This window comes from Lepisosteus platostomus, chromosome 8 (genome assembly GCF_059453375.1).
Source record: "Lepisosteus platostomus isolate fLepPlt1 chromosome 8, fLepPlt1.hap1, whole genome shotgun sequence".
NCBI classification, from domain to species: Eukaryota; Metazoa; Chordata; class Actinopteri; order Semionotiformes; family Lepisosteidae; genus Lepisosteus; species Lepisosteus platostomus.
The window spans coordinates 23,790,389-23,807,449 of record NC_142618.1 but is presented as its reverse complement, the minus strand read 5'-3'; positions in this window follow the sequence as shown (position 1 = coordinate 23,807,449).

The following is a 17,061-nucleotide window of genomic DNA, read 5'->3' as shown; positions in this document are numbered from 1 at the left end:
TTAACACCGATACTACAGTGCTTAAGTACTGCTCACGTATATGTTTCTAGGTTTATATTATGCATTTCATACGGTCAAATTACTTTTGAGCAATAAGAAGCGAGAAACGGTATGCGTTTTACTTTCGTTTTGTGCTGGGACCCGTGGATTGATTAGAGATATCAAGTACATACAAGTCATTTTTTAAATGTTGTAGTTCGTCTTGAAAAAATGTTACGAGTACATCATCTATCAACAATTACACAGGTTCTGTTTCCATATTGCGGATTTTGGTTACGTAATATTATTTTCTAGATTTCACGTTGTGAATATGATGGGATGTCTGATGGGATGTTCCTAAAAATCCATCCTCTGTAAAACGTCTTCTCTAGTTGTCCTGCATATGTATTCGCTAATGAAGCTGTGTGTTCTGAGCCTAGCCAGCTTAGAGGGCTAAAGACAGCTTGTGTTTAAATTGAGTGTAAGGCAATTTATGCTTCTAAAGTCATGGTCAGCATTTATCTTTGTACTGTGTTGTAAACTTGTTCTGTGCCAAGTCACATTATTTTATAGCGTTTTTAAAGCGTTATCAAATACGGTGTTACCGTAGTTTACTGAGTCCCATGTCACATGGTCTGTGATTGAAACCTGTAAAACCGGTTTGATTCGTCACAGCCAGCACTCTTCAGGTGTGAGGGTCTTCTGCTCAGAATGAAACGCTAAAATGTTTGTGTATATTCTAATGGTAGTGGGGGCGGGGTGTGTGGGAACAGGTTTGGTTGAAACATTTTCTCTGAAAGCAATTTCTTTTTGTAACCGATCTTGTTACAGCATGTTACAGTTTACTATTATTAACCATATTAATTTTAAGTGCTTAATGTAAAATCTTGTAAAAATATATTTTCATTGTTCAAATATACATTAAGTCTGACTATCATATAAGTCATATATATCATATATTTTTGTTTTTTTTTACCATTAGTACGATGGTGAATCGGAGATTCTCAACCCTTGCTGCGTACGACTGGAAAAGAATTCGTGATCGGATCAACGAAATGCTTCGTAGGAGGAGGCGGTCTTTTCCTCTTGTCTAACAGTCTGTCCACAAACAAAACATTCCTGTTAGACAAGAGGAATTGAAAAAAAAACAATGTTGTCAATGAAAACCAGTGTGTGTGTGTCTCCCTGCTGGATGTCCCTCTCACAAACTGCTGAATTAATAAAATAATTTTATTGAAAACGAGTTTGTGATTGGCACAGAACAAGTTTACAACACAGTACAAAGATAAATGCTGACCATGACTTTAGAAGCATAAATTGCCTTACACTCAATTTAAACACAAGCTGTCTTTAGCCCTCTAAGCTGGCTAGGCTCAGAACACACAGCTTCATTAGCGAATACATACAGATGCAGCCATTCAAAATGGGTGAGGTATTTCGCGGCATACCCCGGTGGGCGTGTCACAGTATCACGCGGTATCACGCATTTCACGTGTGTCACGTGACTAACTATCCGGCGTCGCCTTGTAAAACCGCCAGGGGGAGCTTAACCTCTCATGTACAGCATTTGAGCCTTTAATTTTGAACTGTGTATTACAGCATGTTAATCATCAGTCATTAAAATGTTGGTATATATTATGAAAGCAAGATTGCTCAGTTGGACAGAAGTACACAACCTACCTTTATCAGAAATATTTATGCATCAAAGCCTTTACTGAAGATATTACTAATAGTATTAATAATGGATGACTTTGGACAAGCTGTATACTCAAAGTATAATTTCTTTAGCACATTTGTACAAGCACTTGGAATCTGTCCAAGCCATACTTTGTCAGGCATTTTGTTTTACTTCAACGGGGCATAAAAACTTCCTTGCTTTTAACAGGGCGTTTCATAATTTCTAGCTACGAAAATGATTTAAAATGCGACACCTATCATTCAACTAGAGCTTAAAATATCACAAGGAAAAATACACACCGGTATTCCATTTCTCCCTAAACATTGTAAGCTTCGAAGTCTTTAACTAACGTGATACCGGAGTCAACAAGCATACTTTTAGAATTTGATTAAAAGGGAATATAATATGGAATCGCGTATCTAAAGAATTTAATAACGGTATGATTATATCCGTGTACTGCGGCAGGACTGTGTAAGGCTGTTTCGCCTACCTGAACATGCGAGCTGTCTTGTAGCCTACTGGTCTAGGTGCGTGACTTCCAACTGGTAGGTTGTGTGTTCGAATCCAGCTGGTGCTGGACTTTTATTTTAACAAACATTTCTTCGAAAAAATAGGTAAGCGATATTATGGACAATCAATTGACTTTTATATTTCAAAATATCGCAACATGATCGATATTTGCGATATTTTGAATATATCTTCCCTTCTGACAGTGGTTCCTGCTTCTATTGTGTGTGTGTGTGCAACAGTAAATTGTTATAGAGAAATGGAGGCGGGACAGTATGCGTTACAATATAAACATTTATATTGATTTAAATCGTGTTCTGATTTAAATCGCAAACGCGTGTTTAATTATGTGTTTTTTAATCATGATCAGGCTAATGCATTTCTACATTTTCTGTATGAACCAGCTTAGAGGTTCATACAGAAAGACAGCTTGTGTTTAAATTGAGTGTAAGGTAATTTATGCTTCTAAAGTCATGGTCAGTATTGTTGTACTGTGCTGTACTGTGTCACATTATTTTATAGCGTTTTTATTGCGTTATTAAATCCGGTGGCGCTGTGTTAGTTTCCTGACTCACATTATTTAAACTGCGACACTGATCATTCATCTCTAAATAAACTTTATTTTATATAGCATTTTAAGCGAATAGGTAATTAGATTGCTCATAAACCTAATCACTTTTTCTTCATAAACACAGCGTGATTGCTCTTTGAAAATGCTTTTCCTTTATTTTTAAAGTAGGCTCAGATTTCAACTATAGATCGTATTATTATAAACTTTCTTGGAAAAATGTATTTTATGTAAACCATGTTTGCTATTAATTCATTTAGGGCTAAAATACGTTCATTGTCTTCTAATCGAGTCGAGTTGACATTGGAAGCCTGCCACACCCGGACCGTTAACGCATTAGCACGTCAAAGCCCATTGAGCCAGTATTGGCTTTAGTATCCCCCCCTTCTCCCCTCAATTCAATTCAATTCAAGGTGTTTTATTTACATGACAGATGGGTACAAGCAGTGTTGGGTACTGTATGTATATTGTAACGCTTACGGCAGACAGGCACTGTGTAGGAGCCGACGCACCAGAGCAGCGCCTGCAATTTTTATATTTATAACTTAGTTTTTAAAATTAGTCAAGCAATACGAAGCATCTCCTTTTACTTAGTGCCTGAGCATACTGCAACGCGTGTGAAGCCCATAAACGATATTAATTTTGGAACTTAAACATACAGTATATGGCTGGTCTCGGTACTTTAAAGAAAACATACACACCAGTATTCCATTTCTCCCTAAACATTTTAAGCATCGAAGTCTTTAACTAACGCGATACCGGAGTCAACAAGCATACTTTTAGAATTTGATTAAAAGGGAATATAATATGGAATCGCGTATCTACAGAATTTAAAGACCAGACAATCGCAAACTCGTTTTCAATAAAATTATTTTATTCATTCAGCAGTTTGTGAGAGGGACATCCAGCAGGGAGAGACACACACACCGGTTTTCATTGACAACATTGTTTTTTTTTCAATTCCTCTTGTCTAACAGGAATGTTTTGTTTGTGGACAGACTGTTAGACAAGAGGAAAAGACTGCCTCCTCCTACGAAGCATTTCGTTGATCCGATCACGAATTCTTTTCCAGTCGTACGCAGCAAGGGTTGAGAATCTCCGATTCACCATCGTACTAATGGTTTCCCGGAGATTGGGTTAAAAAAAAACAAAAAACATACTAACAACTGTGCCATCCTACTCCTTAGTTAATACATTTTATTATTCATAAACAGTTAACATTGTTAGCAAAATATTTTGAATTATATTTAACCCTATTTTTTCTTTAGTTTTGTATTTAACTTATTATATGATAGTCAGACTTAATGTATATTTGAACAATGAAAATATATTTTTACAAGATTTTACATTAAGCACTTAAAATTAATATGGTTAATAATAGTAAACTGTAACATGCTGTAACAAGATCGGTTACAAGAAGAAAATGCTTTCAGAGAAAATGTTTCAACCAAACTTATTCCCACACACCCCGCCCCCACTACCATTAGAATATACACAAACATTTTAGCGTTTCATTCTGAGCAGAAGACTCTCACACCTGAAGAGTGCTGGCTGTGACGAATTAAACCGGTTTTACAGGTTTCAATCACAGACCATGTGACATGGGACTCAGTAAACTACAGTAACACCGTATTTGATAACGCTTTAAAAACGCTATAAAATAATGTGACTTGGCACAGAACAAGTTTACAACACAGTACAAAGATAAATGCTGACCATGACTTTAGAAGCATAAATTGCCTTACACTCAATTTAAACACAAGCTGTCTTTAGCCCTCTAAGCTGGTTCATACAGAAATGTAGAGATCTAGGCTCAGAACACACAGCTTCATTAGCGAATACATATGCAGGACAACTGGAGAAGACGTTTTACAGAGGATGGATTTTTAGAAACATCCCATCAGACATCCCATCATATTCACAACGTGAAATCTAGAAAATAATATTACGTAACCAAAATCCGCAATATGGAAACAGAACCTGTGTAATTGTTGATAGATGATGTACTCGTAACATTTTTTCAAGACGAACTACAACATTTAAAAAATGACTTGTATGTACTTGATATCTCTAATCAATCCACGGGTCCCAGCACAAAACGAAAGTAAAACGCATACCGTTTCTCGCTTCTTATTGCTCAAAAGTAATTTGACCGTATGAAATGCATAATATAAACCTAGAAACATATACGTGAGCAGTACTTAAGCACTGTAGTATCGGTGTTAAGACATACCTCTCAAATACTGTAAATCAAGTTAAAAATATCTCAAGACCGATTCTGGTCGTAATGAAACCATGCAAGGGAGTTTTTATGTCCGTTGCAGTTCTTTTGCAACATGAATATAATTATATCGTTATTAATTTCTTGAGATACGCGATTCCATATTATATTCCCTTTTAATCAAATTCTAAAAGTATGCTTGTTGACTCCGGTATCACGTTAGTTAAAGACTTCGAAGCTTACAATGTTTAGGGAGAAATGGAATACCGGTGTGTATTTTTTTCTTTAAAGTACCGAGACCAGCCATATACTGTATGTTTATGTTAAGATTTCCCTTCAGTGGTAAAATTAGATATGAATATTCAATACTTAAACGGGCACAGTTAAGACATTAAATATACATGTACATATTGTATACAGTACAGTTTGCATACGGTAATATGTTTATGTTACGCGATTAAAAAATAAATAAGTAAAACTGGAAGGTCCAGCACCACCATTATGTTTATATGGTTGTTTTTGTTGGTTGGTTGTTATTATGGTTATTAATAATTCGATCTATAGTTGTAATCTGAGCCTAAATAAAAAGAAAAAGCAAGTGATTAGGTTTATGAGCAATCTAATTACTTATTCGTTTAAAACGCTATATAAAATAAAGTTTATTATTAATTTGCTGGACAGAGCGGTGAACATTATTATGCATAAGACAAAGATAACGATCCTGATCAGTTTAGAAATCTGTGTACGCTGTAAGGTTTTTACTTCTTAAACTTTTAAAATACACGTTTTGAATGGAAAGAATCCTCTTCCTGGTATAGCACGCCAGCACGTCTTTTTTCTCCAATCAGAGGGGTGTCGGATGGTGTCAGCCAATCACCATTCTGCGTTGGGTAGCAACGGGTGACTGTTCTCAGGCGGAAGATGTAAACAGCTTAATGTTCGTGTTAAATATTTTTTTTTAATTAAAATTCATTCTATACAGCAATCGCATATTTGGGTACCGTTTCATAAAACTTTCATGCTTAAAATGTTTAGGGAGAAATGGAAGACTGGTGTGTATTTTTTCTTTAAACTACCAAGACCAGCCATACACAGTACAGTTTACATACATACAGTAATGTTTTAAATTAATATCGTTTATGACCTTCAGATGCGTTATGCTCCTCTTCTTTTTATGCTCAGCTACTAAAATTTCCCTTTAGTGGTAAAATCCATATAAATATTCAAAACTAAGCGGATTAAAATGTGCACAGTAAAGACATTAAATGATTCAATCTTTGCACTACCAACCAATGCACCACGAGTGCCCCTGTCGGTCATTTTGGCCAGCCAATCACTTGCCCTGCGGTATGCTCCGGTGCCCCGCGGTGGCTTGTGGGTAGGTTACCGTACCGCGGGTTTTTACCGCGCATTTTGAATGGCTGCATCTGTATGCAGGACAACTAGAGAAGACGTTTTACAGAGGATGGATTTTTAGGAACATCCCATCAGACATCCCATCATATTCACAACGTGAAATCTAGAAAATAATATTACGTAACCAAAATCCGCAATATGGAAACAGAACCTGTGTAATCGTTGATAGATGATGTACTCGTAACATTTTTTCAAGACGAACTACAACATTTAAAAAATGACTTGTATGTACTTGATATCTCTAATCAATCCACGGGTCCCAGCACAAAACGAAAGTAAAACGCATACCGTTTCTCGCTTCTTATTGCTCAAAAGTAATTTGACCGTATGAAATGCACAATATAAACCTAGAAACATATACGTGAGCAGTACTTAAGCACTGTAGTATCGGTGTTAAGACATACCTCTCAAATACTGTAAATCAAGTTAAAAATATCTCAAGACCGATTCTGGTCGTAATGAAACCATGCAAGGGAGTTTTTATGTCCGTTGCAGTTCTTTTGCAACATGAATATAATTATATCGTTATTAAATTCTTTAGATACGCGATTCCATATTATATTCCCTTTTAATCAAATTCTAAAAGTATGCTTGTTGACTCCGGTATCGCGTTAGTTAAAGACTTCGATGCTTAAAATGTTTAGGGAGAAATGGAATACTGGTGTGTATGTTTTCTTTAAAGTACCGAGACCAGCCATATACTGTATGTTTAAGTTCCAAAATTAATATCGTTTATGGGCTTCACACGCGTTGCAGTATGCTCAGGCACTAAGTAAACGGAGATGCTTCGTATTGCTTGACTAATTTTAAAAACTAAGTTATAAATATAAAAATTGCAGGCGCTGCTCTGGTGCGTCGGCTCCTACACAGTGCCTGTCTGCCGTAAGCGTTACAATATACATACAGTACCCAACACTGCTTGTACCCATCTGTCATGCAAATAAAACACCTTGAACTGAATTGAATTGAGGGGAGAAGGGGGGGATACTAAAGCCAATACTGGCTCAATGGGCTTTGACGTGCTAATGCGTTGGTTTAACGGTCCGGGTGTGGCAGGCTTCCAATGTCAACTCGACTCGATTAGAAGACAATGAACGTATTTTAGCCCTAAATGGATTAATAGCAAACATGGTTTACATAAAATACATTTTTCCAAGAAAGTTTATAATAATACGATCTATAGTTGAAATCTGAGCCTACTTTAAAAATAAAGGAAAAGCATTTTCAGAGAGCAGTCACGCTGTGTTTATGTAGAAAGCGATTAGGTTTATGAGCAATCTAATTACCTATTTGCTTAAAACGCTATATAAAATAAAGTTTATTTAGAGATGAATGATCAGTGTCGCAGTTTAAATAATGTGAGTCAGGAAACTAACACAGCGCCAACGGATTTAATAACGCAATAAAAACGCTATAAAATAATGTGACACAGTACAGCACAGTACAACAATACTGACCATGACTTTAGAAGCATAAATTACCTTACACTCAATTTAAACACAAGCTGTCTTTCTGTATGAACCTCTAAGCTGGTTCATACAGAAAATGTAGAAATGCATTAGCCTGATCATGATTAAAAAACACATAATTAAACATGCGTTTGCGATTTAAATCAGAACACGATTTAAATCAATATAAATGTTTATGTTGTAACGCATACTGTCCAGCCTCCATTTCTCTATAAAAATTTACTGTTGCACACACACACACAATAGAAGCAGGAACCGCTGTCAGAAGGGAAGATATATTCAAAATATCGCAAATATCGATCATGTTGCGATATTTTGAAATATAAAAGTCAATTGATTGTCCATAATATCGCTTACCTAGTTTTTCGAAGAAATGTTTGTTAAAATAAAAGTCCAACACCAGCTGGATTCGAACACACAACCTGCCAGCTGGTAGTCACGCACCTAGACCAGTAGGCTACAAGACAGCTCGCATGATCAGGTAGGCGAAACAGCCTTACACAGTCCTGCCGCAGTACACGGATATAATCATACCGTTATTAAATTCTTTAGATACGCGATTCCATATTATATTCCCTTTTAATCAAATTCTAAAAGTATGCTTGTTGACTCCGGTATCACGTTAGTTAAAGACTTCGAAGCTTACAATGTTTAGGGAGAAATGGAATACCGGTGTGTATTTTTCCTTGTGATATTTTAAGCTCTAGTTGAATGATAGGTGTCGCATTTTAAATCATTTTCGTAGCTAGAAATTATGAAACGCCCTGTTAAAAGCAAGGAAGTTTTTATGCCCCGTTGAAGTAAAACAAAATGCCTGACAAAGTATGGCTTGGACAGATTCCAAGTGCTTGTACAAATGTGCTAAAGAAATTATACTTTGAGTATACAGCTTGTCCAAAGTCATCCATTATCAATACTATTAGTAATATCTTCAGTAAAGGCTTTGATGCATAAATATTTCTGATAAAGGTAGGTTGTGTACTTCTGTCCAACTGAGCAATCTTGCTTTCATAATATATACCAACATTTTAATGACTGATGATTAACATGGTGTAATACACTGTTCAAAATTAAAGGCTCAAATGCTGTACATGAGAGGTTAAGCTCCCCCTGGCGGTTTTACAAGGCGACGCCGGATAGTTAGTCACGTGACACACGTGACACACGTGATACCGCGTGATACTGCGTGATACTGTGACACGCCCACCGGGGTATGCCGCGAAATACCTCACCCATTTTGAATGGCTGCATCTGTATATCACCTGGAGTCAGAACTGTATGAAACGGAACTCGAGATTGTGGAGGCTTTCAGAGGACACAGCGTTGACTTGGATGAGAGAATCCAAGAGACAGTAAGCCTTGAGGGTGTACAGTTAGTCGAATTTGTTCTCAACGACACAAACTTAAAAACTATGCTGGTAGGCCCCAAGCACAGTCTTTGTGGATCCTCTGGGGCGCTGGGAACAGTAAACGTGGTCATCTTGACACTGCTGCTGGGTAGCTGGATCATGGCTGGGGTAATGTGTTGGATGCTGTTCTCTTGTATCAAAGCCTTGCGGGGTAGTTTGAATGAGACAAAGGGAGCAATGGTGTATCACTGAAATCAGGTAACCACTCCCAAACGTCTGCCTGCTGCAGAGCTATCCGATACTGATAGTGAACTGCCGGAAGTTTAAGGTCTAGGACTAATGATGATGCCCGATGCCTCATTTCTATGTACCTTATACAGATGCAGCCATTCAAAATGAGCGGTAAAAACCCGCGGTACAGTAACCAACCCGCAGGGCACCGCGGTAAGTGATTGGCTGACCAAAATGACCGACAGGGGCACTCGTGGTGCATTGGTTGGTAGTGAAAAGATTTAATCATTTAATGTCTTTACTGTGCACATTTCAATCCGCTTAGTTTTGAATATTTATATGGAATTTTACCACTAAAGGGAAATTTTAGTAGCTGAGCATAAAAAGAAGAGGAGCATAACGCATCTGAAGGTCATAAACGATATTAGTTTTGGAACATAAACATACAGTATATAGCTGGTCTTGGTACTTTAAAGAAAAAAATACACACCAGTATTCCATTTGTCCCTAAACATTTTAAGCTTCGAAGTCTTTAACTAACGTGATACCTGAGTCAACAAGCATACTTTTAGAATTTGTTTAAAAGGGAATATAATATGGAATCGCGTATCTAAAGAATTTAATAACGGTATGATTATATTCGTGTGCTGCGACAGGGCTGTGTAAGGCTGTTTCGCCTGCCTGTTCATGCGAGCTGTTTTGTAGCCTACTGGTCTAGGTGCGTGACTAACAACGCACAGGTTGTGTGTTCGAATCCAGCTGGTGCTGGACTTTTCTTTTAACAAACATTTCTTCGAAAAAATAGAATAGCGATATTATGGACAATCAATTGACTTTTATATTTCAAAATATCGCAACATGATCGATTCTAAGTCATTTTTGATAACAATGAATAGTCACCTTCTTCCCTTCGGACAGCGGTTCCTGCTTCTATTGTGTGTGTGTGCAACAGAATAAATTTTTATAGAGAAATGGAGGCTGGACAGTATGCGTTACAATATAAACATTTATATTGATTTAAATCGTGTTATGATTTAAATCGCAAACGCGTGTTTAATTATATGTGTTTTTTAATCATAATCAGGCTAATGCATTTCTACATTTTCTGTATGAACCAGCTTAGAGGTTCATACAGAAAGACAGCTTGTGTTTAAATTGAGTGTAAGGTAATTTATGCTTCTAAAGTCATGGTCAGTATTTATTATTGTACTGTGCTGTAAACTTTTTCTGTGCCTAGTCACATTATTTTATAGCGTTTTTATTGCGTTATTAAATCCGGTGGCGCTGTGTGTTAGTTTCCTGACTCACATTATTTAAACTGCGACACTGATCATTCATCTCTAAATAAACTTTATTTTATATAACGTTTTAAGCGAATAGGTAATTAGATTGCTCATAAACCTAATCGCTTTTTCTACATAAACAGCGTGATTGCTCTCTGAAAATGCTTTTCCTTTATTTTTAAAGTAGGCTCAGATTTCAACTATAGATCGTATTATTATAAACTTTCTTGGAAAAATGTATTTTATGTAAACCATGTTTGCTATTAATTCATTTAGGGCCAAAATACGTTCATTGTCTTCCAATCGAGTCGAGTTGACATTGGAAGCCTGCCACACCCGGACTGTTAAACCAACGCATTAGCACGTCGCCAGCCAGTATTGGCTTTAGTATTCCCCCCCTCTCCCCTCAATTCAATTCAATTCAAGGTGTTTTATTTGCATGACAGATGGGTACAAGCAGTGTTGGGTATGTATATTGTAACGCTTACGGCAGACAGGCACTGTGTAAGAGCCGGCGCACCAGAGCAGCGCACCGAGGGAGCATCTGCATTTCTAACTTAGTTTTTAAAATTAGTCAAGCAATATGAAGCATCTCCTTTTACTAAGTGCCTGAGCATAAAAAGAATAGGAGCATACTGCAACGCGTGTGAAGTTACAGTAGTAAGAGTAGTTACAGTAGAAGTACAGTAGTACAGTAGTTTGCCACTGATTACCTTGCTTTTCTTCAGGCTACTTTCCAATTCTTATCACAGCTTGATTTACCCCCTAAGCTCTAAAGACTTTTCATGCACAGTGATGCTCTCTGACAAGTGTTTTTAGTCTCAGTAATCTTTTGCAGAATCTATAAAACTCAAATTAGAATTTTCTTTCTTGAAAAGAAGCAAAACATTTTTTTTAGGTTTTAATCTTTTATCATCTGATGTACTGCACTGCATACAGCATACTGTATTCCCTATGTTCTTGAGAACCACTCCACTAAAATCTTAATGATCTGAAATGAAAAATAATCATTTTCTTGCATTTTCTTCCTATTTTGTACATGATCAGATTATCTTCTAGCACTTTGAAGTCTTATCTTCTGTTTCTTTGACAGGCTCAAAAAAATGTAATTCTCCTTGTGATCATCTGTTCCTGCACTTTTCTTGACCTTCTTTATATACCGTCAACAAATGTCCTCTAATTAGCTTTAGGTGAAATTTTGTGAGGCATTATGGGACACAAAAAATAAAGACAAGAAACATTATTTTACTATTTCAAGATGTACTTCTATACTCAGTGGTAGAAATAAAAATGTTGGAAGTCCCAGTATGAAAAGTTGAGTCTGTAGTCTGCTTTTCCCCAAGGCCATGGGTCCACGTTCACTGTCCTTCACTCAAAGGACAATCTACCAATGGGGGACCTGCTGGGTTGATACCAGGACTATAACTGATAACACCCTCAAGCAAACGCTGTGATGTCACACCTTAAAAACTAGCATTCAACTAATTTTGGTTTAGTTAGTGACTGGGTCTTCTTCTCTCTCCAATGGAGCTGGTAGTCCGACTTTTTCAACCTTGTAACTGAAAGCAGTTTGAATCAGGACTTTTTTTCCAAGACACCAGATCAAGAGAGTGAGTAAGAAAGAAAAGTCTGCCCTAAATATTTTTTTCTGCAATAGAAGAAATCTTGTGTTTGTGAAACCACTGTTATTTTTGCTTGATAACAAAATAAGTTGGAGTCTTTATTTTTTTCGACAGCCTGAATATTCGAGCATATTCACAATCAAGCTATGGCTGGCATGAGTTCTCCCACTTGTCTTCCTTGTGATTAATTGACTCTTAATCATTTACCCAGAATGTAAAGTAAGTGTAAGATGTAAGTAAACATCCCTTGGTGTGATGATCCTAGAAAGTGTAAATATTGACACTAGTTACTATAGGTATTACCCATCACGTCAAGATTCTTACAGAGACTTCCATTATCATTTACAGATGCAGCCATTCAAAATGCTCGGGCGATACCGCATTATTTTGCGGTGCGCTTTACGCAGTCTACCGCGAGTTACCGTAAATTCTCCTATAATACCTCAAGCAAAATAATAGTATGTGGAATTTCCACAAGGTGGAGCTAATAAAGCTGAACCTCTCATGTTTGAGCTGTCGCCATCAAAGTCTTTAACGAAGATATTACTAATAGTATTAATAATGAATGACCTTGGACAAGCTGTAAGTGTAAACTCAAAGTATTGCCCTGGTCAACATTCTTTTTTTCATTGACCGTCTTTGTAAAAGTAACACCACAGCATTTCGCAATCATGCATTTGTTTCCAATCATGCAAAGTACAGTAATTTTTGAGAATCGATCCCCCATGCCTTTCACATGCTCATAAAAGAGATTGATTTAGGAACATAAACATATTACTGTATGCAGACTGTACTGTATACAGTATGTATATGTATATTTAATGTCTTAACTGTGCCTGTTTAAGTATTGAATATTTATATGGAATTTTACCACTGAAGGGAAATCTTAGTACCTGAGCATAAAAAGAATAGGAGCATACTGTAACGCGTGTGAAGGCCATAAACAATATTAATTTTGTAACTTAAACATACAGTATATGGCTGGTCTCGGTACTTTAAAGAAAACATACACACCAGTATTCCATTTCTCCCTAAACATTTTAAGCATCGAAGTCTTTAACTAACGTGATACCGGAGTCAACAAGCATACTTTTAGAATTTGATTAAAAGGGAATATAATATGGAATCGCGTATCTCAAGAAATTAATAACGATATAATTATATTCATGTTGCAAAAGAACTGCAACGGACATAAAAACTCCCTTGCTTTTAACAGAGCGTTCCATAATTTCTAACTACGAAAATGCCAGGTGAAAGGATTTGTAAACATATTTTGTTAAAGTAAGTCAGTTTTTTCCGCAACACATAAAAGACATTTTTCCAAGAAAGTTTAGCCTTTGTCACTAATGAAACCACTAAATAAAGACATAAATATAGAAATCTTAAGATTTGTTTTATTTAATGTTGGTAGCAGGATGAACTGTCAGAGTGTATATTTTGTTGCAGAGTTGCTGCAAGATGTTAACAGTGAAAAAGGTATTTAGAAATGAGTTATTTCAAGATGAAAATTTTCAGAATAATTGCAAATCTAGCAGGATAGAGAAAGCACAGAAAACTGGCAGTTAGTCATTTAGCAAAGGGAATGAGAAGAGTGACAAACTAGTATACTTTAGATCTTTTTTTCTGAACCAGGGAAAATCTGATCATGTTTCCCTATAACAATAATAAAAAACTTTATTTGATATATCACCATTAAAGGTGGCATCTCAAAGCAATACAGTAGATGTAAAAACAGATAAAAGGACCACAGATTACAAAGTAAATGCATAAAAGAAAGACAAGCAGTTAGAGGTGCTACCAAAATTAGAAAATGAAGCAGATACAGACACTAAGTCTTCTGAAAAGAAAGGTTCTGAGGTTAGATTTAAACTGGCCCTGGTGTGTGTTTTTGTGTCTGTCTGTCCTCTGATGGACTGGCGCTATGTGCAGGGTGTATTCTGCCTTGTGTCCGTCGCTTACTGGGATAGGCTCCAAATCCTCTGTACTGGATAAAGAGATTAGAAATGGATGGAAGTAAAGGCACTGTGTGGATGGAACTATACACAGTGTTAGAAACCCATTATGAAATGGCAGCATCTCACTGAGAATAAAACATTTTATAGTGCTGGCTTAAGGAAACAGCCTTTCCACCTCTCTTGCACATCAGTATCCATACCTAGTTATTTAAACAAATTGCCTCTAATTATAAACATCTTAATATGCTGGCTCTGTGGATCCGCATCAGCTATGTTTGCCCATTCCTTCAATTCATGTGCATCCAACACACAGTTCAACGCTAGCAACTACACAAAATCTAAAATATGAGCTCTACTTGCCACTTACAATACCAACAGTACCAGCTAACTTTAGTAGTTACATTTTCATGGATCTTTTTAACAATAAAATTTACAACATCAGACTTCAGACACAATTAAACAGGCCTCAAAAAAGTCTGGTACAAACATTTTCAGCATGGAATAAACCGTTACTTTAATGGTATAAACCTTAAATGGATTCATATTCTCAATAAGATTTGGTGCTCAGTAACATGACTTAGAAAATGACAGAAGACATACGTATCATGCTTATCCTTCTATTTTTCATAATCGTAAACTCCTTAAGGCAGTTACATTTTCTCTGTTCTGACCTGGAGTTACAGAGAAATTTAAATTCTAATAAGAGATTTGTAATGAGGAAAGTCATACCAATCACTCATACAGTACCAGGATTTGCAATTACAATACAAATACTTTCTTTCTGTATGTGTTTATTTTGCAGTTTGAGTCTATGGCATTCCTTTGGGGGTCTATACTCCAAGGCATGACTTTTCTATGTATAAACATCAGTATATACTGCTATTAATTACTGTACGATTTATAGTTGAAATCTGAGCCTAGATATAAAGTTAGATATAAAGTTAAAATCTCAACAAAGCAATGTAGGAAATACAGAGAAAATAAATCCTTTCTGACATCTAAAATCAGTTTCGATCAAGGTCTCTAAAACGAACAAGAAAAAGAGGATTTTCGGAGGGCAATTACGCTGTGTTTATATAGAATAAGTGATTTATGAGCAATCTAATTTCTTGTTCGTTTAAAACAGTGAAATGTCAGCTGCAAAAGATCGCACCAGAAACAGCACTCTCTCTGCCTGTCATAGACGTTCAGGAAAGGCTGAATGAAGTCATGTCAAGTACAATAATTCGGAGATCAATAATAACAGTTGTAGGACAGTATATAAGGAGGATAAGGATTTTGAAGTTGACTCGAAATCTGATAGGTAACCAGTGCAAGGACTTGAAAACAGGTGTAATGCATTCCTGATAGGATTCTTGCTGTCATATTCTGAACATATTGAAGATTGCTCAGTGTGGATTTAATTTCCCCAGTGAACAGGATGTGCATTTATTAATTCTAGAAAAAAGCCTTTCTTGATTTCTCTAGTTCTTAGTTTCTCTAGTTCCCTTTAAAATAAACTATTATTCCACAATGCAGAGTATTACATGGCCAGTATTTATACATGATTTAAAGAAATTAACACAAGCAGCTTTTGGAGATTTAAGTGTTGGCTGAGTTATTGCAGGATAAAAGACTAGAGATGTTGGCAAGAGAAGATAATTTGCGGAAAGCTGAGGAATACACTTATAACAAGAACACTTCCTAATGGGGTTAGGCATACTTTTGATGAAGATGATGAAGTTAACAGACTATATGTTTACATAGATACTGAAATAAGGATTGTATTTTAGATTATGTGTAGTTGCTGGCATTGAACTGTGTGTTAGATGCACATGAATTGAAAGAATGGGCAAACATAGCTGATGCGGATCCACAGAGCCAGCATATTAAGATGTTTATAATTAGAGGCAATTTGTTTAAATAACTAGGTATGGATACTGATGTGCAAGAGAGGTGGAAAGGCTGTTTCCTTAAGCCAGCACTATAAAATATTTTATTCTCAGTGAGATGCTGCCATTTCATAGTGGGTTTCTAACACTGTGTATAGTTCCATCCACACAGTGCCTTTACTTTCATTTCTAATCTCTTTATCCAGTACAGAGGATTTGGAGCCTATCCCAGTAAGCAACGGACACAAGGCAGAATACACCCTGGACATAGCGCCAGTCCATCACAGGACAGACAGACACAAACACACACACACCAGGGCCAGTTTTCCCATAAACCAATTAACTTACCAGTATGTTTTGGAGTGCGAGAGGGAGTCATATCACACATATGGAGAAAAACCATGTAACCCAGAGAGCACATGAACATGTAAACCCCACACACACAGGATGGCAGGAATTGAACCTAGGACCCCAGTGCTGCAAGATAGCAATACTAACCACTTTGCCACCATTATAAATGGATGGATATCTTAGTTATCTTTCTAGTTCACAGGTTTGCATGCATAATTTAATTTTGAAAGCCACTGAGACATCAGGTACTACTGTTGTATTTATGAAAAAGAAACAAAACAAAAAACATACTAACAACTGTGCCATCCTACTCCTTAGTTAATACATTTTATTATTCATAAACAGTTAACATTGTTAGCAAAATATTTTGAATTATATTTAACCCTATTTTTTCTTTAGTTTTGTATTTAACTTATTATATGATAGTCAGACTTAATATATATTTGAACAATGAAAATATATTTTTACAAGATTTTACATAAAGCACTTAAAATTAATATGGTTAATAATAGTAAACTGTAACATGCTGTAACAAGATCGGTTAAACTGCGAAGAAAATGC